Source organism: Dysidea avara, chromosome 2 (genome assembly GCF_963678975.1).
Source record: "Dysidea avara chromosome 2, odDysAvar1.4, whole genome shotgun sequence".
NCBI classification, from domain to species: domain Eukaryota; kingdom Metazoa; phylum Porifera; class Demospongiae; order Dictyoceratida; family Dysideidae; genus Dysidea; species Dysidea avara.
Window position 1 is genome coordinate 2,484,836 of NC_089273.1, and position 21,897 is coordinate 2,506,732.

At 38.6% G+C, this 21,897-nt stretch overlaps 1 long non-coding RNA gene across 1 annotated transcript; it reads left to right on the forward strand.

Annotated features, from left to right (window-relative positions):
- The first annotated feature begins 13,836 nt into the window (after window positions 1-13,836).
- LOC136246399 (uncharacterized) lies at window positions 13,837-19,863 on the forward strand. Its single transcript, XR_010696391.1, has 5 exons — window positions 13,837-14,132; window positions 16,958-17,004; window positions 19,093-19,131; window positions 19,582-19,682; window positions 19,733-19,863. It is a non-coding gene; the product is annotated as an uncharacterized lncRNA (long non-coding RNA).
- The last annotated feature ends 2,034 nt before the right edge of the window (window positions 19,864-21,897 follow it).

Consider the following 21,897-nt stretch of genomic DNA (forward strand, 5'->3'; position numbering starts at 1 on the left):
TCCTTTTGAATACCTGAAAGAACAGACACCATACGTATTGTCGATGAATACCAGTTGTTGATGTGCACACACTGTTGTCTAGAGCTAAGACATTACCCCTGATTCCAATTAACCACAATTTAGTTTATAGCTTGCCATCCAACCCGCATATTGTATGATGACCTTTATCTGGCATTTTCCATTGGTCGTTCCCATCCTGTTCCCATTTTCCTCAAATCTACTCAACCCTGTTTAGTTTATGGTTTGTACTGCTAATCATACATACCACTTTGTTGCTAGGAGACATTACATACTTACAACCCAAGGGTGTGGCCATCAATGTACTAGGCCAACTCCCATTCAATTAGCAACAGTTGCTATGTCACAAAAACAACTACCAATTACCACCAATTGATACAAGTGTAAATTGTATTTATTTAACTAGGAAAATTTAGTCGTCAACATTTTTTTGTTGCTGGCTGTATTGACGAAAATTAAAACAACAAATTATTTTAACTACATGCAAATAATTTGCGCATACTAATATCTATTAACGTATAGTTATTCTGTCAAAAAAATTTGTCAATTATGCTAGCGGAAAAATATGTTGCATTGAAATTTTAATAGACGAAAATTTTCTACTCTTAAATTTTCCTCATTTAACTAGTACATTCTGACTCTAATTGATTGAAATGTCTTACCTTGTCCTACCACAACCGATCAAGCCTGCACATGATAGGACATTATAGTGGGTCCACTGCTGAACATTATATGTTTCTGCTTTAATATTATCTCCAATATATTATAGTACCTAATATTTGAATAGGTACTGTACCTATATTTGTGACCAGATTTTACAGAACCGAACCAAATCGCACATCAGGCAAAATCAAACTAACACCACCAGTGGATAGCTACACTATCGTACTACAAGTTTTGACTCTCAGCACTACTCAAACTACACGAGGCTGGTTTTAATAGATGTCTTTTCTGGATGGTGTGGAGTGCCCAAATGGCGGTTTCAGGCCTTGTGAAGGACATGGCTTGGCAAGAATCAGTGGTTTACTGGTGGACAGCCTTATAATGTTGGCCAGATGTGTTCTCTGTAGATTTTGCTACATATCAGCCACTAAAGAGCCAGCACAGCCCTGTAATCTCGTGTCTGGACTCCAATCGTGGTCTGCCTCCATTTTGAGGCCTACCTTTTGCCCTCCCTGCCACCCCCCAGCCTCCACCCCTTTGTGAGTACTCGTGATACTACTTTGCTTGTCCAACTGCTCAGATTTTCTATCTTATTTGGCGGAAAACTGTACAAGCAGCTACAAGTACTGGAAGTGGCTAGAAAGGTAACAGATTGATGCATCTTTTGTGTAAATTTCATACGCGTGCTTGCTATCCTTGTGGAGTTATGCTGGCTTCAATTCTTTAAAACCGTTTATCTCGAAACTTCTAATGTGTGATTTGGATCGTTTTTTCCAAAATCCAGTCACATTTTTAGCTTAGTAGCCTAAGTTACCAATTATCAGAATGTTTGTTACCGCAGCACCTAACAAACATAATTTTAGCACCGTGTGCATTACATTTAAGGTACAACCATCTTAAGTCTCAGTATAACTAGACACATGTCAAGTTATAAGTTGCTAGTACATTTGATCAATTATCAGTAATGTGTACTACCTGAAGCTGTAATGCCAGCACAGTAACAATACTAAATTTCTGTAGAAATTTCCACAGGCTCAATTTCCTTTTTGGTATTTTGTAGTTAACTGTTAGGCATTTCTTAAGCATTGGCGGCTAAAAAAGGAGGCAATAGTGAAAAGGTGATTAGCGAAAATGGTGTTTAGTGACTATACGAAGCTGAGGATATTGTCTCTGTGGCAACACAATTATAAGCCACCTACAATATCTGAGATATTACAAGGCGTAGGGGATTACGATCAGCAGCAGGGGTGTGGCTAAGTTTTTACAGCGGTATCTCCAGAGAGGTAAAACTATTTGTTTTAATGTAGTTGAATTGCGTACAGCATATAAAGGAACCATTGCACGGTAGCCAGAGAGTGGTAGGAAGATAGTTATTAATGAACACGTCAAGGCCATCGTCGAGGAGCAGCTGAGACCACGGCAAGCCAACTACACGTCCTACTTGTCTCATTGGGCTACCGTCTCAATTTGAGGACTGTTCTTCATTGCAGGACTGCACTGGGGTGGACATTCAGAGGAAGCGCGTATTGCCAGCTCATACATGCAGTCAGTGGCGGAGCAAGCAGTTAATACGAGGGGGGGCTGACCAGGCACTACATTGCCTCTCATGGTTTGGTAAGGTGAGACCAAAAAAAAAAAAGGTCACAACCAGCTAACAATAGCTGCCCACCTCACCAGCTATGCCTTTATAGCTGATAAACTACATAAAAATCCTTACATAGCTTGCAACACCTGCTCTAATACTGTGACTGCTTTATTAGCGTGACTGTTCTATTAGGCCACTCCAAATAAATTCTCTGTTTCCCGTCCTGGACTCAGGCATATTTGCATGCAGGCGGGCGATCCATTTCCGTTATTTCATTATAAGATTGGCTAGCTTTTCAAGCCATTATTTGCCTGGCACTGCCAAAAGGCTGCATAAAAACATGCTTAAGCTTGTTCCTTTCTTTGTAAGTTGCAAAAATAACACAAACGTGAAGTTTGTGCTGACTTGATAGCACTGCTGACACGTGAGCTGACACTTATTCAAGATAGCTTTTACTGAGCCTATCAGTATGCAAAAGTAACCGGAAAATAATGGAAGAATACGGAATAATGGAATATTTAGAGCTGGCAGTAACCAGATGCGGGCGGTGGATGGGAAACAGAGAATTTATTTGGAGTGGCCTTAGAGTATCTCGATCTTTATCACGGTTTTCAGCCCCACTCCAAGTTGGATAATTTCGGTGTGATATCATTCTGAGTGAAGTCCCCTAGCCCCCCCTTTCCGCCGCCTATGCGTGCAGTGAACCAACAGAAGCGGCTGGACTTTGCCCGAGCAAACCTTGGTGACAACTTCGAAAACGTCATTTTTACCCAATCTGGCAGATCCAAGCTCTGAAGTCCTATTCCCAAATATATCTGACATTACATTTTCAGTGGAAGGCATACGTCATATTATTGTCTAACCTAGATTCAAATAAAGCCAGTGGTCCGGATGAAATTCCATCATTCATCCTTAAACAGTTTGCTGTGGAAATTTCTCCTATCTTACAAGTCATTTTTACAAAATCACTATCTTCAGATTGGAAAAAAAGCAAACATTTGTCCAGTCTTTAAGAAAGGTAGGCGTGATGAAGCAAGTAATTATAGACTGATATCCCTTACTTCTATATGCTCAAAAACAATGGAACACATCATTTTTCACAACATAATGAGCCACCTTAATGCCAATGACATCCTAATAAAAAACCAACAGGGCTTCAGAGCTGGTCATTCTTGTGCTACCCAACTCATTACCCTAACGGAAGATATTCTACATGCTCTAGACCATCAGAAACAAGTTGACATCATATTGCTTGATTTTGCTAAAGCTTTAGACACAGTTCCACACCAGCGATTACTTACGAAATTACAATACTATGGCATCAGAAACAATACATTTAACTGGATCAAAACATGGTTAACTGATCGGATACAATGTGTACTTCTTAATGGCAAATCCTCAACCCCAGCAACAGTTACATCAGGGGTACCACAAGGAACAGTACTTGGTCCTCTGATGTTCTTGTTGTATATTAATGACATTACCAGAAGTATTTCATTCCCACTACGGCTGTTTGCTGATGACTGCTTGTTGTATAGAGTAAATGATTCCCAGAATGATGCTTCCATCCTTCAGCAAGATCTTGACAGACTATCAGAATGGGTACACATATGGCAACTTAGGTTTAATGTATCCAAATGTGTTGTAATAAGATGCACCAGATCTCTGTCAGCATCCAGAACATTAAACTTTTTTAAGAGAAACCTAAGCAATTGTTCAATACAAGTGAAAGCAGCACCATATTTAGCAATGGTAAGACCACAACTGGAATATGCTTCAGTAGTATGGGACCCTATTTATAACAGTGATGTACATAAACTTGAAAATATTCAAAGAAGAGCAGCAAGATGGGTATTGAAAGATTACAGTAGATACAGTTCAGTTACTTCCATGCTCCAACATCTCTCCTAGCCTGAACTTAAAACTCGACGCAAGATATCCAGACTGCAGACATTTTGCAAAGCACTTCACAACCAAATTCCCTTATCTATTCCATTCAATTATCTTCCAATGACCAGAGAAACCAGGCAATATCATCAGTACCATTTCATACTCCCTACAACATCTACTACAGCTTACCAAAAAAGTTTTTTCTCCAGAACAGCTCAAGACTGGAACTCATTGCCACAATTCCTAATTGATTTAAATGACTCTGACTCTTTCTCAGTTAACATTTCTAATTGTTGTAGTAAATTCTAGTAATGTACATGTGTGATTTTTTTTCCTGAGCGCATCAGTAGTGCTGGCTGCTCAGTAATAATAAATAAATAAAAATACCGACAGGTACAGCGTACCAGCTCGAGTCGCACCGTAGGCATTGTAGTAGAAAACAAGGTGAACCACCCAAGAACAAGCCCAGGTAATAACTTATTCTTATTACAGTGGAACCTCTCTTACAGTATCTGGACTTCTATTAATATCCAGGCACTTCCATTGTCCAGACAGCCCAAATTAATTATGTGGCTTGTAGTTTATTGACTACAACGAAATAAAAATCACAAGGATGGAGCCTAAAGATTACTGTTTACCTGTTTGGTGGCTTGTTTATTCTACTAATGATAACTGCCACTTGGTTGCTAGGAGATAATGCATTTTAACAGCCCAGGGGAGTACCCATTGGAATGCTCTGTAATGACTTCTCCCTCTTCCCACTAAACTGCATAGCGCAAACTGGTACTAATAACAACCATAACTTCTATTGAAGTCAATTACTATTACACAATAGTATACAATTTATATTTATGGACATTTCTGAGATACGGACGGCAGTATGTACCAGACTGCCCGGATAAGAGAGGTTCCACTGTAGGGTCATTCCATGTCAAAGCAACCAGGTATTTAGGGTAATCTCTTGGATTTTGACGAAACTTAGTGTGCTTCTAGTACCTGTGGTGCTTATCATTCATGCAAATTTTAGCTAAAGCAAAAAATTTGAATCAAATCAAATCCCAAACCCATTTTTTTAACTAGGGCCCAAAAAAACCTGGATTGTCAGAGTTTGAACATTCATCAATTAAAGTTGATGAACTTTTAAATGAAGCTGGTTTCTGTTTACAAATTATAAATCACAGAATATTAAGTGTTAATTGCATGTCTCACAAGTTTTCAACACACACATGCAGTTGTACTGACTCAACAGTTTTACTGAGAAACATGAAATTGAATTACACAAGTAAAGATACTTATGGTTACTAGGTTTTAACATTTTACTACTGCTATGCAGTTGAGACAAGTGACTGGCACCACATAGAAACCTTTAAATCTCATAGAGGCATGGCCTATGACCACCACTAAACCATAAATACATACCTTAATTAAATGCCAAATACCATATGTCTGGCTTCTCCCACATCATTATGGAACACAGCAGGATTAATAGGTTAACTGTACCACTATGTAATTGGTAGCTATAGTTCGAACTGTTCAACCCACATTCGAATGTTCCTTTGTTCGAACAAACCTTTGAATTCACTAAAGTTCGTTTGGGCCCTACTCCATACACCTCATAGTTTCTGATTTATGACAACAAATATTTAGAATATTTCATGAAAATTTGTTCCATCTTTAGTTCCAAAATTGACCGTAACTTCACACAGTGTAAATATTTTTAAACAAATTTTTCACTGTTGGAAGACTGTTGATTTACCTTTCCAGTGATCCCTAAATTATGGGATATCTACTTAATTATGGTTTGAAAGTACTGTATTGAAAACTTTAATCCTTTATTTTGTTAGAAAATAGTATGTTAGCAATGCTTTGAAGTTTAATTAAAATAGAAGTTTCTTATTCACGAAGAGACTCCACCATAAGTCTCTTAGTACTAAGAGACTCGCAGCTAACTACACTGAACAGTAATTAGTTAACCATGCCAAGAATTTATTGTTAACTGCTGAAATATTGTCAACAAAACAATAGCCAATAGCACAACCAAACCAGCATGTTCTTCACAACCCTATTCTGGTGCCGGATGGTTAACTGGAGTGCCAAGGCAGGTATTGGTGTCTTACTTTCCTAGAAAATGGGCTACGTTGCTGCGCGACATGCTAAAAAAGCCAGCACCATTACTGTACAGCGATTTTGCTAGCTGTCTTTCTCCACTTTCACTTCGTTTAGTTACATGAGGCATGGTGACGCCAATCCATTGATTCTCCCTCGTGGTATAGACTAGCCTTGAAAAGTTGCGAGGATACTCCAGCGTCTAGTAGCCACACCAATCACAATACAACCTTACAGCTGCTACTTTCTCTTACTCAAACTGATGCAATTCTTGTTGATAGCAGTGTGCATCACCAATAACAGTGCCGTTTCAGTGACTAAACCTTGAGAGGAAATTAAGTTAGCCTTCTCACAACAGCCTTGTGCGTAACACTGTCACTAGCAATAGCACAAGGCATAGCTGTCCTTATCACTGCTGGCAGACCATTTTCTAAAACAGTAAGACACTCCAAACTAGCACCTTCGGCATAAACATCCTCGGAGTCGGTGTTAGAATGATGCAATAAAAACCTCAACTCCGCCTCAGTTTTCATTGTATCATTCTAACACCTCCTCCTCAGACGTTTATACTTCGAAGATGCTAGTATGGAGTGTCTTACTATAACAAAAATGCTGCTTGAAATACTTAGAATCTTTTTTGTGAATAATGATTGTCTATATTTGATAAAATGTTTGTGGTGGGACCACAATGATAATGAATTGTGTTGTGGTATGTAGTGGAATTTTGTAGTCTATTATTGCCCATGGTGCAACATTCACATGGGCACATTGGAAACAGCTGAAATTGAAAACTGAAATGGAAAACTGAAACTGAAAAACTAAAATTGGTCAAAACTTAATGTTAACAGGTACCTCTTAACAAAGATCACCTTTGTATTAAGATCACCTGTATAATAAGACCTCCTCTAATAAGACCACCTCATTATAGTAGTTATGTCAAGTAGGTCCAACAAATATGGCTAAGGTGTACTCATAATGTGATGAAGTATCAATCAATCAATCAGTCAGTACTTAAAAGTTAAAATGACAGCTGCAGGGATGTACAAAAGGATATACTATTTTACCTTGCCAAGACCATGCCAAGACCTAAAGTCCATGGTCATTGCATGTCACAAATAAAAATGGAACAATTGCATGCATAATATACTCCGCCGATACTGGATTTGATAATGGAATTGTGCATGATTTAGGAGTTGCATAGTTACAAAATAAACATTAATGATCTTGGACTTTATGTCTTAATAATAGTTAGGCACTCATATAGACATCCTCGAAAATTTAAAAACCTGAGGTGACATCAATAATTACCGAGGCGCAGGTAATTATTGACATTACCTCAGGTTTTTAAATCCTCGAAGACGCCTATTACGAGTGTCTAACCATAGATATTAGAAGTCCTCCGTCCGGGATAGGAAACGACCGTATTTTATACTACACTCCACATCTTATCGCAATAATAAGAATTTTACGTTAGTAACCAAACTGCTATGGCTTCAGCAGAAGGTGTGTCTTCCACAAACGTTTGGTCAAATGCTGAGGGTAAGTAAACCACTGTAAACCAGTATTGCTGTAAACGTTGTCACATGTCACGTTCATTGGTATTAATTTCTCTAGCGAAATGATTATATTCGCTAGGCTTGCATGCCGGTTATTAACTTGAGACCCTAGCTCGGTTCCCCTTCATCTGAGCCTTCATCTATTCACCATTAAAGATTAAGCTTAGATATAGAGCTAGCTGAGTTGTCGCTTAATGTATCCGGTACATGGTAATATATCTGGCGTTCTTGTTACTATCAAGATATTATATTTAAATTTAATATATGGCCACACAGATGTATTTATCAAGGTAGTGGAGTCAGTCCTGACAGCAGATAAGTTTCAGCTACCATCACCAGCTGCTACTACCACCAAAGAGATAGCTGTTGCTGCTATCCAGTGGAGCAAGAAAACTAAATGTAGCTACAAATCAAGTATTCAGTAATCATAATTTCTCACCAGTGTGCTTGTCATACACCAAATCTTCTTTGATGTGCATCTCATCCATGAGAATGGCAACATGTTTCTCCCACTCTTTACAGGTTGTTGGATTGGCAGCTCGCATCAATTGTGCATCCACATCTGTTGAGAATTCAGTTGTCGCTTTTGTGTACTATGTATAATCCCTGAGGGTTCTCTGAGATGGTATAATAGTGCAATACTTACAGGAAACAACTGTGAGATAGTAACAGTGTAGCCAGATCTCTAAGCCCTTAGTTTTCAAAATAAATTCTTAGGCTGGACAGATAGTTGAAGCCTACGAGGCATCCTGTAACACAAGCACCATGAGTCCTAGAGTCATGCAGTCTTGAAATTAATAATACAACTACTCATATTCCATGGGCCATATACTCAGCTTTTACTCATGATAGCATTCCATAAACGTGATTTGTAACAGTTTAATAGTTGAAGTTTTATTATGTAAAGGGCCATGCAAAAAGGAGCTGACATTTGAGCGTCCCAGGGAAACAAGGTGTAGCATTGCTTAAAGCACGCAGAAAGTACAAAACCTACAATTTGTCTAAAATGGAAATAGCTACAACATTGAAATGTGGATATTAGAAAACTACTTGCTTTAAGGAACATCTATTCACCTACATAATATTGGAAGTTTGCTTCACTTCTCAGTTATAGGGAGACAAAAAATAACAACTTTACGGACGGCTTTTAAAACAGTGGTTTAAAGCAATCTGAACACTAATACACGAACGAAACTAATGCAAAACCAAAGACAGCATTCGACATACCTCACTTCTGCTAGCGTACACAAGTTATAGTACTAATTAGCATCTTGCGCTGGCAAAAAGAACGGCAACAACACTCAACAAATTATGTGGTTTTAATAAAACCGCCAACGAAACTAAGAAACTGCAACAGACACGGAGTGTTTCAACAGAAACCATAATCCGTTTCCTATCCCGGTACACTCTAATATCTATGGTCTAACTATTGTCAAGACACAAACTCCAAAATCATTAATTTAACTATGCAACTCTTAAATCATGCACAATTCATGAGAAATTCATTATCAAATCCAGTATCAGTGGAGTAAATTATGCATGCAATTGTTCATTTTCATTTGTGTCTTGGCATGGTAAGATAGTATATCCTTTTGTACAACACTGCAGCTGTCATTTTAACTTTTAAGTACTGACTGATTGATTGATACTTTATTACATTATGAGTACACCTTAGCCATATTTGTTGGATCTACTTGACATAACTACTATAATGAGGTGGTCATATTATACAGGTGGTCTTATTACAGAAATGGTCTTTGTTAAGAGGTACCTGTTAATATGAAGTTTTGACCAATTTTAGTTTTTTTCAGTTTTCAATTTTAGCTGTTTCCAATGTCCCATTCACATGGCATGTTTTTGGACATGTGGATGTCAGGTCAGATCTTTAATTTAAAGTCAACTTGTCTAATAAGAACTATTTTTGGATTTACTAGAAATGGTTGCTACACATTAATATCCAATTAAAGAAGTATAAAGTAACTCACATAGATGGCCTTTCAATACAGGTGGTAATTAATACAGGTTGCAATGTACCTAGACACCTTCACTCTGTAAAACAAACCCCTTGTTGCGAGTGGTTATTGGAGGTGTACGCTCCCATACAGCAATTATTATTTGATTGGATATTGATGTATAGCAACCCTTTCTAGCAAATACAAAAATATTCCTTATTAGACAAGTTGACTTTAAATTACAGATCTGACCTAACAACCACATGTCCAAAAACATATCATGTGAATGTTGTATCATTTCTTCAGAAATATCTTCTTAAAGTTGAATCACACTGTACTGGACTTAGCCCTATTTAAAGTTGTGTGTGTGGTTGCATAGGTACACATGACAAAATTCCTCAAATGGATACCTGGATGCCTTGATAAACAAGATATCTGTATTTATTCCCACCCTAGTCAGTAGCAGATCCAAAGGGGGACACGTGCATGTGCTCCCCTTCCTCTCCAAAAACCATATAAAAGATTGAGATACTCCAAAAGAGCGGTCCATCAATTAGTCTAATCTCCACAGTAATTGCAACTTGCACCTGTAGCACTAATCCATGGACATATGTGCACTTAGCTATAGTATGCTAGGAATTTAAATGAATTTGGTCCTTTGTATGTCATCCTAAACGACAACTAACTTTGGGTTTGTAACTGAACTCATAACTGCATGTCACGGCATGATCCCTACAGCTCTTGAGCAATGCAGACTACATAGAGAGCATGATATATTAGATATTTGTCTACCCTACATCCAAATTTTCAATCATGATATATTATTATAAGATACCTGTAGCTTTCGGGTTCTGTGTTTCTGCTTTATATAGCTACCTACTATGTTGGTCATGGTGCACCCCTCTTGCCAAACCCAGGATCCACCCCTGCTAATGGTATGCATACATTTGAACCAAAATTCTGTAATATGAGCACTTTATTATGGTCCTAGGAATGGAGGGTTTCTACCGTATGTAAGCATTACTTGCACCTCAATGTGTGAAATTAATTGCTAAATTACTTTACACTGTTGACCCACTTTGAAGATCAAATCATAAATTCATGCACATACTCATGCGGTAGTTGAACATGTTGACCATGTTTTCATGTGCATTTGCCTGTACTGATCTTCAAAGTGTGAATGCAAAATACTTTGAAAATACATCTAATAATTTCAGTACTATAAATTACACATTGAGGTACAAACAAGTGTTCATATTATAAAAAAACTCTTGGTATAAGTAATGCATCTACTGTATAGCGTGTAACTCATCTATTCCCTGGACCATTGAGAAACCACAGACTTGTCTTGGGTCCAAACATACGTACAATTATAAAGTGAGATCAAGAAAACATATCCTGGCCATCAAGGTGTCTGGGCCATGGTGTCTGGGTCATCTTTTTTGAGGAGGTCTGTTTTACTTATGCAGCCATGTACGTCAAAAGTGTGGAGTGGGGCTATGTATGTAAGTGCACTATGGTGGGATATTTGATTTAATAAAGTATTTCTGAAGAGATGGTACAACACTCACGTGTTTGCGGATGTGTGGTTATCTCATTTAATGTCCATCCATCTACCAAGGACAGATTTGTTAGAAAGGGTTGATGCTTTGGTGCTATACATTTTTAATTTAATATCCAATTAGAAAAGTATAAATAAACTGCATCACAATAAACGGTCTTTCAATACAGGTGTTCGCTAATACAGGTTGCACTGTACCTGGACACCTTCACTCTGTAAGACAAACTTGGCATGGCCTTGTTGTGAGTGGTTATTGGAGGTGTATACTCCCATACAGCAATAATAGGCAACAAACTCCACTGCATACCACAACATAATTCATCATATCTCTTGAGCCCATTGTGGTCCCACCACAAAACTTTTATCAAACATAGACCATGACCCATTCATTATTCACAAAAATTTACTACTTGGAGGAGGTCAGTGTGCATTAGCCAATTGTTGGCACGATGTATCAATTAGCGGATTGACATAAAATTGTGTAGGCCAATTATCGGTAATGTGCACTACCTGAAGCTGTAATTCCAGCACAGTAACAATACTAAAATTTCCCACTTGTTCCAGCTTCTCACCCATGAGAGTGTTGATGGTACTAGTCTTGCTTGCTCCCTCAGCACCGAGTGTTACCAGTTTAAACTGATTAGAAGAAAGAGAGCCTTTTAAAGAGCCTCATTGTAAGAATTTATCATCCGTTGGTTAAATTCTTCCCTAGGCTGCAGTGGTTCATCTCTTGCTAACCGAAAAATAAGGGAGAAAGTGGTCTAGTGAACAAATAGTTAAACAGAATTTCATTTTTATACAGTGAAGTATTTTTGAATTGGCTGCATTAGTAGTGCCCACCAAAACGCTACCACTAAATTATTATCATAGAATTATCTTATACAGCAAATTGTAAATGTAATGTTTCAACAGGGAATCCACTCAGTGAAGCACTGATTTTCAGTGGAGCCCTGAACATAAACTGTAGAGATTGATGCAATTGGAAAAGAGCTTTTTTTGTCCATACTTCTCAATTTAGATTTATTATTATCTCAGTGTAGTTATTTTAATATGCATGATTGTAGATCATATTTGTTTTGAAAAATCATGGATCACAAATGTCAATTTTCTTGGTATCTGCCTTCATACTTGATTGATAAAGACTGTGGTTGAGCTGCAACTTCTTGTGTGCCTTGCTCTGATGTTTCTTCTTCCTGTGTGCCTTGGTCTACTAATACTACCTCTTGTGAGCTATGGTCTGCCATTTTTCTTCAATGTCAGGCTCTGGTAGAATGGTTGTTACTTCACTGGTGTAGCTACAGGCAAATCAGAAAATAATCTGCTAAAGAAGACACATTATTACTTGAGCCATTAGCTTCTGGATGGGTGTCATATAACCATCTTAAGTACTCATCAGACAAATCATAGCCTTCTTCACAACTATGCTAAAATATACCAACTATCTCAGCTGGCCACTGCTGCCAGTTGCTTCCTCACTGTCATGGGTGTTATGTAACCCACTTAAGTACTGCTCATCAGGCAAGTCATTTCCTCTTCATGCTTACATTCAAAAAGAGCATCATTTTCAGCTGGCCACTGGCTGCCAGTTGCTTCCTGATTTGCACTTTTGGGATCATTGGAATTCTGATTTGCTTTGTTTGATCAGGTTTAGGCCGTCCTTTATTACAGTAAGACCACAGTCAGTTACATCAAGATTAAATGGGAAAACACCACACACTTGTGAAAACCAGCACATACTGCTGAGGGGGCCATAGTTTTGCCCCAAACATGGTTCAAGAGACTAGAAAACTGGTAATTGATGATGGTCATTGTTGGGTGAGATTGCATATAAGGCTTGCCAATTTTGCTTTAAAGATCTAAAAACTCTGGCATCAAGTGGCTGACTCACATGAGTTGTGTGGGGTGGCAAGCAAAACTGCACAATTCCATATTGCTTGGCAAAATAGTTTAACTCAGGTTGATAATGTGGGCTATGCAACAAAAGAGGGTGTGCTCCAACAGCATGCTCAATGAAATGCTCAACAAACCAACCCTTAAGCATCTCACTTCCTACCCAGTCTTTCTCACTAAGCCCATAGGAAATTCCTGGTACTTCATCCTTTGTTTAGTCACTGTTCAGTCTTTTGGCATCAAAGATAACAAAAGGTGGAATGCACTGTCCACTGGCACTCACGCAAGCTATAACCGTACTTTGATGATTTTTGTTTACTGACGTCCTGTATCATCTTTTGGCCTTTTAGGGCAACAAACCATGGTGCATGACCTTCCAGAGATATCCCAGTATCATCATGGTATATTCTACTTGGAAAATTCATAAAGTTGCCTTTGATCAGCTCCTGTTTTAACAGAGCAAAATGATCAGAAATTACCTCCTCAGTTAAACACTCCATCCTAACATTTGAGTCCCCATTTCAATACAATAGTTATGGATCCGTGTATTTTGGGGCCAATTATAAGTCTAATATTACAAACGGTAAAGTAAATAGGCGCTTCGCGCGCTGCGCGCGCGAAGCGCCTATTTACTTTACCGTTTGGTCACTAGGACATTAGGCAATTGGAATTCGCAAATTCCAATTGCATAAGTTTCAATGCTCAAAGTTTAAGAATTTATAAACACTGCTGACCTGGTTTGTTAACACGTCGAGGCGTTAATTTCCTCTGTTCCTGACATGGCAAATAATTAAAATTTTAGCGTTCATTCAGTACGCACGTGGTGTAGTGGTACTAGGCTCTGTCCAGAACTCAAGTCTACCCCCAAGGAGTGGTCAGCACACAGAGAAAACTGCTCAAACGGACTAAAGGTAAGTAGAATAAGTAGATACACACGTTGAGATTATATTGTTTTGAAAGGCTAGTGTGGTACCAGACTACTTTCTCTAAATAAAATGCACCAGTTGGCGTGGCTATGGTAATCTTGCATAGACCAGACAGAATTTTTTCTTAGTGTGTGAGTGCGGAATAAGTGGCCAATCAGCACCCACCATAGAGCTGGTGAAACGTTACACAGAAATTCTATGGGAAGTGTACTAGATCACTTATTCCCCACCCACACACAAAAGAAGAAAGTCGGTCTGATCTTAGCTATATTATAGTGAGTGATGTTGAAATGGGCTCCTTCACCCCATTGGTATTCCCTACTTTTTGGGGGAATGGGAGGTGCGGCTAGTATTGCTTACAAGAGGTTAGCATTTCTGCCTGCTGCTTAGAAAGACCAGTAGTGTAGTGTCCTGGATTAGATGCTCCACCAGTTTTTCTTTACTGTAACCCTGCCAGTCCAGTTACTATCGCAGCACTTGACCTTGCAATGTGTGAGGGTCAGGTGCATGCTTCCATCGCATGTACTTCAATTGCTGTTTCTTGTTTATTTACTTGTTATTTTTCAAAAAAAAAAAATCGCGCAAAAAAAAATAAATCCAGTAGTATTGGCTACCAGCTTTTTTTAAAATGTGGGTTGTGGAGTAGAAAGAGCAATAAATGCATTGTATACAAACTGGTTAAACCTCTACCTTATCCCATCACCATTGTATGGCATGCATATGGGTTTAAGTCTCCACAAAGGACTCGACTGTATCGTTATTAGAAGTAGACAGCATGCCTATACTACCTACTGTCAAGGAGGTGTCACTCTAATGTATCCTGTATTGTACGATCTTCATCCTTTAAACAAGGGATTTTGGCATAGGACAGTACAAGCATCATTTCAAGTAGCACTTTTACATTCAATAATTGTAACGTGATCTTGGAAACCTACCTTTTTGGTTTATTTTCTGTTTAATAGGTTAAATGAGGTATTGGGTGCTTATCTATCTTGTGTTAAAATTTTAGTTTAATATCCTGAGACGTGGCTGGTTTACTGTCCGGTACATTACAAACTAGTGCATTAAGGTTTGTGAGTGATTAAGGGTGACAAGTGGTGTTTACCAATAATTCCATACATGGTCTGATATAATCACCGAAGCTCCTAGGAAAAAGAAGCTTTGGGTGGGAAACTTTACAGCATGAAAGTTTAATAGTTGCTTTTATCGAAACAAATTGTTGAAATTTTCATTTAAGTTTTTGCTGTATGTAGAAGTCAAGGGTTAAGGTACACTCTTGGTAAGAAATCCAACTTTTGTGGATCGTCAACCACCCTGAGATCATAAGGCAGGCAATGTACTAGAGCAGACGCCTTATTCCTTATACAGACACCTTATAAATTTGTTTTTCATGGCCAACATCAAAGGTGGGGGTATTACTACTAGGTATAGCCTAAATATTTCTTTTCAAGGTTAACCCTTAAATCTGCTTTTCGAAAATGCATGTTTACACAATATGGACTCGCATGGTGACACTAGGTGAGATAACTTAATTCTTATAGCCTTACAAACACACATAGATTTAAAAAGTGTGTCCACTGGGCTACTTGGAGGAGCACTGTGACTACAGTGGCTTACTTATTATGAAGTGATGAACATCGACATGTCAAGTCTCCGTGTTTCATAATTCTTGCCACATGCTTACTTTTGATTGTGGGATTACTCACGTAAATCATATATTGCCTGATACAAAAATTCACGACAAGTCCTATGGAAGTCACTGCAAGGTGATTGGAGCAACTACCATCGAGTCATCGACCATTTTATAGAGGTATGTAATAAAAAGTTTGCATGTTCCCTACCAAAAAGTTATTTTCATGGCCTCACCATGTAACATTAGGGTAAAACTCTAGGTATCATTTTAATCCTTGTTCCATCACAAGTAGAATAATGTAAATCGCATAGCCATAGAATGGATGCTTCGAAAGTTACAGCGCTCTATGCTAGGCATGTGTATTTATTAAGTTTAAATCCAGTTTTCTTGATTATGCAGGTTTAAGGGTTAAGTGTTGCTAAAGGTAAAATTTTCACAAATACAGTGGAACCTGTCTATAATGGTCACCTTGGGACCAGATATATCTGGCCTTTATATACAGGTGGCTGTTATAGAGAAAACCTGCATAAGGTGGTCAGCAACATTTTAGTGGCTATGACTGTTATAAATGAGTAATTATTATAAAGAGGCTCGCGCCAACCGCAATGTAGTAATATTTTAGTACAGAAACAGCAAGGTGAGCCTGTTATGGATGTTGGTTATAGCTATTGAATACGATTAAGTAATGAAGACTGATAGATTATATAGTATTTATTGAAAGGCAGGAAGTGTGATAATTGCGCATTAATTGAAATGATGCCGTGGTGCCAGGCAATTTGCTTAACAAGCCACCATAAAAGGTAGCGACCGCTATACGAAGAAGAAAGTTATGTATACAGTGATTCATGGGCAAATTCTTGGTTGGCCGTTATACGCGTTAGACAGGTGACCGCTTAATGCAGACCACAATGCATACATTTGTATTGGAAAATATTTGGGACCTCGTGACCATGGCCGTTATACAAAGGTGACCGCTTAATCCAGGTGACCGTAACACAGGTTCCACTGTACTACTCAAATGTATTACTCTCTATGGGAGGTCTAAATATTTCAAGGATAAAATTTTGCTGATAACCCCCCCCCAACACTGCACAATCAGCAAAAAAAAAGTTTCCCCTTAAAATATTTAGGCTATACGGTATATGCAGTGTAATGCACTTGATTAATTTTTTTGTAGCCAGATGATAGAGCGCTGGTATCACATACCCGAGGAAAATTCTAAGTGTAAGTTTAACTGTTAAATGAAAGTATGAGTATACTCATTTGATAGTTGTTCTCCACACTACATAATGCCCTTGACTTCTCTACTACTCTAGATCTTTTGTGTCACAAATTCTATTTGTATATTGTATCATTGTCAAGTTTCATGGTAGTGAATTATTCTTCCCTAAGATTGGCCATGCATTGTGACATGTTTAGTGCATGCTTGTAAGTTTAAAGTTCACTCTCAGTGTGCTCCAGTACAAGTCTGTCCCGTCCAGTTATTTAATGAGCTTTATCCACAATTACATCATAGCACAAAAATGGCAATAAGAGTGGGGATTGTTTGTACAGATAGCCATTAGAAGGGATAACTTTTGAGATTTTCCTCGTTAAGAAAGTGAGAGAAATCTCTGGTAAGACTTGTTTGTTAACTATCTTTCTATGTAGAAGCATGCACAGTTGCTCTTCTCGAACACTCCAGATCTGGTTTTAAAAATAAAACCAGAGCTAGGTAAGTATCTAAAAGTGTGAAAATGCATTCCCCAACAGAATTTTCTCCTGCTGTCTTCATGGCAAACATCTCAAAAGCTTATCCCTTCCAATGGCTCTGTACAAAGTACCCCCACTTGTAATTGTGAATGAAACTCTTTTGGGACCTTTGAAATGTAGCCCACCTAACTGTGCTAGTGATGACGTGGTATAACAGGAAGAGTAAAATTAATGCTAGATGGCATGTTATGCACAGAAGTATCTTCTAAACTGTTTTATAGTTTAACTATCATGTTTTTTCTCGCCAATCCTCTCAACAAAGCCTCAAAGCTGCTCTTCATTTTCATTCACGTTCGTAAGGGACATACCCACTTTCAACTCAAAGGGATAAGCTATTCCTGGAAGTCTACAAGGCCTGTACCAATGTTTTTCAGTTATTAAATTCCTGTAAAACTTGAAGAGAAAGTAAATCAAAAAGTCTAAGGAGAGTCGTGTCACCCATGTTTCAGCCTGCCAGAAAGAAATCACAAAGTTTACTCGTAACTGTTTATTACAAACTTCATTTCGCTTTTCTTACGTACAAGCTGCTTTTATCATTTAACGATTTTGCTCACGTAAGTGCGTATGGACCAACATAGATAAGTAGATAGGCATACACACACACACGCACACACACAGTGACCCACACACACTGCACACACACACACTGCACTACACACACACGCACACACACACACACACAAACACACACACACACACACACACACACACTGCACTACACTCACACACACACACACACACACACACACACACACACACACACACACACACACACACACATACACATGCTACACACTACACAGACACACACAAGCACAGACACACACACACACACACACACACACACACACACACACACACACACACACACACTAATACACACATACTGCACTACACACAGAAACACACACACACTGCATACACACATACACACGTACTACACAAATACACACTACACCACACACGCTCTGCACACTACACACAAATGCTACGCACTACAAAAAGACACACAGACACACACTGCACTACATACAGGTGCACACACTACACACACACACACACACACACACACACACACACACACACACACACACACTGCACTCACCACACACATACTACACACACACACACTCTACACACATACCTTACACACAGACTTTCTACATACTACACAGAGACACACACGCGCACACTACACTAAGGCATGCACACGAACACTACACACACACGCACACTACACACATACCACACACTACACACACACACTACACACATACCCTACACATACATGCTGCACACACACACTACACACGCACACACCACACACGCTATAGTAGTGTCATGTAGTTTAGCAACAGTAGACACATGTACACAGAGACACATGTAGTCATAATGTAATGCTGCTACATGTGTCTCTGTGTATGTGATACATGGATACATGTGTCTCTCACTACATGTTTCTCTGTGTAGTGTCATGTACTATAGTAGTGTCTATAGTTTGCATACTGCAGTTTCACACCCATCCCAGAGTCTAATTTTCATTACATCTCTTTTTTACAGACATGCTACTGGACACCCAAGAATTACATGTTACTGCTGGTGAGTGTACTTATATGCTATACACATTTATTGGGTTTGACAAATCTGACATGAAGCAAGGCCATTTGGTCTTTAGCAGCTTTTTGGTCTCATTCGAAACTCTGTGGAAGTGAAACAATATGCAGTCACTGTAACGGATTGCATTTTAAAATGTATATCCTAAAGTATGATAATACTGTATAGTTCTGCAACCTCTCTCCATGAGACTCGGACAGTTCTCCTGTGGTTTATTGAAGCTCAAGCTCCTGAGTAGTGCACAGGCATCCCAGCTCTGGTTTACTGGGTGGCAAGCATTGTAGCTGTGCTTCACATGGCTCTGCTTTTTTTTTGCTTTGTTAGTGTGTGCATGTGCGTGTGTGCGTGTTGGATAATGTAGTCCAAAAGTATGTGTGTGCATGTGCTTTCTCCATTTTCCGTTTTGTTATATCATGTTCAACTCTAACTTTGTAGGTGTGCTATAAGAATCTGGAGAAGTATGTGTTATAGAGAAGACACCAAGGAACAAGATGGTCGATTCAAACCATGCTAGACACAGCGTAGTGTTTCTCAATGTAAGCTACATTCTGTTCTGTGTTGCTGCTTATTATCATGTGTACTGCAGGTCATCAATACTCTTGAGAACTGTTTCCTAATACTATTGTGACAAACTTGACTTTTCACGTGTAATGTGTGCTATGAAATAGTGTTGTATAGTTCATTCAGAGCTTTGTTAAGAATTCCAATTTATACTTATGGTTTGTTACTGGGGTTTTGCATAATACGGAGCTACACCGTTCAAACTCTTGATAATGTACCCAATGATGACACTACTACCTAAGATGACACTACTAGCTACTGTACACCATGTAGGGTGATATAAGGGTGTTGGAGTAGGTGGGACACCACTTTTGGCTGAATTATGCAAAAACAAATTGCAAACTCAATCTTGATGAAACAAAAGGTAGAAACATGCGACTTGGTGTTTATTTATAAAGGCAATTCAGGTTAACTTTTTCCGTATTGAGTGCCTCTAAATAATCATTGTTGTGTTTAGCTTTGTTTATGTGTCTCTGTAGCTACCTTGGAAACAGTATTAAACTGTATTATGAAGGTGCTTATTGATCAGTGTATTAGGTCCCTATTACCTCTGAGATAGGATAACCTCCTTGTAACAGTAAAATATCAACAAACCTGCAATTGGTTGGTCCCAAAGTGTCTGTTAAATTAATATAATATTAATTATATAGAGGTTATACTGTAATGTCACTATTGCTGCCAAACATGACACCACTAGTTACACACTGTAGAATGATAATGTCACTATATAGTTAGCCAACATGACACTATTATAGTTGCACACTGTAGTGTGATAATGTCACTATAACAATAGTTACCTAACATGACACTACTAGCTATGCACTGTTTGGTAATAATGTCACTACATGACACTACTACTTACACACTGTAGGGTGATAATGTCACTACAAGACACTACTAGTTACACACTGTACCATAACACTACTAGTTACACACTGTAGGGTGATAATGACACTACTACTTACACACTGTAGGGTGATAATGTCACTACATGACACTACTAGCTACACACTGTAGGGTGATAATGTCACTACAAGACACTACTAGTTACACACTGTAGCATAACACTACTAGTTACACACTGTAGGGTGATATATATAATGTCACTACATGACACTACTACCTACACACTGAAGGGTGATGATGTCACTACAAGACACTACTAGCTACACACTGTAGCATGACACTACTAGTTACACACTGTAGGGTGATAATGTCACTACAAGACACTACTAGCTACACACTGTAGCATGACACTACTAGTTACACACTGTAGGATGATGATGTCACTACATGACACTACTAGTTACAAACTGTAGGGTGATGATGTCACTACAAGACACTACTAGCTACACACTGTAGCATAACACTACTAGTTACACACTGTAGGGTGATGATGTCACTACATGACACTACTACTTACACACTGTAGGATGATAATGTCACTACAAGACACTACTAGTTACACACTGTAGCATAACACTACTAGTTACACACTGTAGGGTGATGATGTCACTACAAGACACTACTAGTTACACACTGTAGCATAACACTACTAGTTACACACTGTAGGGTGATAATGTCACTACAAGACACTACTAGCTACACACTGTAGCATGACACTACTAGTTACACACTGTAGGATGATGATGTCACTACATGACACTACTAGTTACAAACTGTAGGGTGATGATGTCACTACAAGACACTACTAGCTACACACTGTAGCATAACACTACTAATTACACACTGTAGGGTGATGATGTCACTACATGACACTACTACTTACACACTGTAGGATGATAATGTCACTACAAGACACTACTAGTTACACACTGTAGCATAACACTACTAGTTACACACTGTAGGGTGATGATGTCACTACAAGACACTACTAGTTACACACTGTAGCATAACACTACTAGTTACACACTGTAGGGTGATAATGTCACTACATGACACTACTACCTACACACTGAAGGGTGATGATGTCACTACAAGACACTACTAGCTACACACTGTAGCATAACACTACTAGTTACACACTGTAGGGTGATGATGTCACTACATGACACTACTACTTACACACTGTAGGATGATAATGTCACTACAAGACACTACTAGTTACACACTGTAGCATAACACTACTAGTTACACACTGTAGGGTGATAATGTCACTACATGACACTA